This window comes from Populus euphratica, unplaced genomic scaffold (genome assembly GCF_000495115.2).
Source record: "Populus euphratica unplaced genomic scaffold, PopEup_1.0 scaffold475.1, whole genome shotgun sequence".
Taxonomy (NCBI): domain Eukaryota; kingdom Viridiplantae; phylum Streptophyta; class Magnoliopsida; order Malpighiales; family Salicaceae; genus Populus; species Populus euphratica.
Window position 1 is genome coordinate 180,716 of NW_011500195.1, and position 2,486 is coordinate 183,201.

The following is a 2,486-nucleotide window of genomic DNA, read 5'->3' on the forward strand; positions in this document are numbered from 1 at the left end:
TCGTGTAGGACTCAGCTGATAACTAGTTAAAAGGGTTGCCAAAATTCTATGTTCATGTGCCAAAAATTAAAACCCCACATAAAAAATTTAATAGAAAAAATCTAGGATATATTCGTTCTTAATCATGAGAAAATGGCATGGTGGCGAATATTAGATAACAATATAAAACTATTTTTATCATTCTATTTAATAATTTAAATTTTTAAATTAAAATATTTTTTATTAATTAAATAGTAATAAGTACAAATCTCATCACCACACTCTATTTTCTAAATAAAAAATAATTTCACTTGAAAAATATATTAAAAAATAATATAAATCAAGTTTAAATTTTTAATTAAAATAATTATTTAATATCGAATATCCTATACCTAAATCAAAATTCAATCTTATAACTAATATATATATATATATATATACATACACACACACACACATATATATATATATGAACTTGCTGGGAATGTACAAAATCAATGCGAAGATATCCTTATCTTCGAGAAATAGATACATTCATTCTCGAGCGTTCGAGCTCGAAAAGAAGGTGCGTGCATCATGAAAATGAAAGAATAAATGATAGACTTTCTTTATTTGATCGGTTGCGTCTAACTCCAACAGAAGTTTTTGTCCTCATCCTCAATTTTGTAATTAAATCAAATGCATGAACTGTGATGATCAAAGAGAGAACAGGAGATCTAACATTCCATGACCTAATACATGGATTATTTATTATTATTATTATTATTGAATCCCTGTGAGCAATCTTTTTTTGATAAAGACATAATATGACATTCAATTTAGTCCTGACATTTTTTTTTGATACAGTGGAAAAATAAGAACAAACCAGAGTCTTCAACGATAACAAGTACCCATAGAATCTACAAGCATGAGGGCATTTAGAATCTACAAGCAGGAGCGCATTTTAATCTTGACGGTGAGTCTTTCCAGATGCAAAACTCTGATAAATTTGGAGCCACATGCTAAGCTAAGAAATCAGAATAGGAGTTAACTTCCCTTGATGTATGAGTAAGATAGACCTCTCATTCCCTTGAGAGAAGCTCCTTGATATCCATGATAATAGCTCTAAGCCTATGAAAAGTGGAGTTTCCCTCGTTAATAAGTCCCAAGGCATTCAAGGAATCAGAATTACAGACAATCCTTCTATAACCTTGATTCTAAGAAAGAGCTAATCCATATTTAATAGCTAGAAGTTCTGGAAGCAAGTTGGTGTCAATAATAATTTCATGTCTATGGTTGACAATGCAAAAGCATTACAAAGATCATCCTTGAGAAGGATAATCCGCCACAAAATCCAACTGTCACCAGCATAGTTATCAACATATGAAATAATGTTCATGCGCCTCTAGATTCACCACAACCCCCCCCCCCCCCCCCCCCAAAAAAAAAAAAAAAAAAACCCAAAAGAATCATTGGAAGAACTAGTATCTCTACACCATTCCATCACATCAGACTTTCAAAAAACCGTGAGCATTAACAAGATCCAACTTTGTCAACATGTCCCTAGCAAAGAAACAGTCCCGCAAGCAATACAAAGTCGTCTCCTTCTCCTGGTTGCAACAACCAGGAATGGGAGAGTTAAGAACGTTCCTTCTGCATCTAAACAGGTTCATAAGAAGACTATTATGAACAATCTGCCAGAGCATCATGTGTATTTTCTCAGGAGCTTTTGGTTTCCAAACCCAAGGCCAAATAGAATTAACAAGCAATGTTTTTGATATGTTCAGTAGCCAAAGAAATGTTAATTTAGAGGTAGACATTTGTATCATTCGTTCTCCAGATCACATGTCAGCTAGACGAGGAGTAGAGGGAATAGGGACTGCCGTAATGAGGTGTTTCCCAAAGTCATGTAGCACTATCATCAAATTGCTGAAATTACAAGTACCAGCAAGCCACAAATATTTGATTCTTAAGTCCGCATCGCTAAGATGAAGGCTTCATGAATAGCTCTCCATGCGATAGATGCATTAGAAGAGGGTGTTGATCTTTGCAATAAATGACTGCCTTATTTGTGCTTCAAATGTTAATCCACTGGTCCCAACAAATCCTTTTGAGACTTTGCCCCATTATAAATAGATAGGCTTCTTATGTTATTATTTTAAATTTGGATCTAAAGAGAGATCGTGAAAATAAAATTTTAATAAATATACTCATCGTTCAAAGAAAGATTTAGTCTTGGTTGATAAAAATTGTTTCGAAGATATCTTACCGTCTCCGTAACATCCTGAACTATACAATATAATATAAAACTATGAGAATGTAACTCATAATCTCCATTGATGTAAGCATAATCTCTAATAATGTAAGCATTAATTAATCCAAAGGAGCGTATGCAATATTTATTTATTTATTTTTAAGAGAAATTATAACATATGATCAGTCAGCCACCAACTAAATCTAATATGTGACAGATTCTGCATTCGAAAGCAATTTTGACAATAACAATAACAGCCAACAAAACAGATATA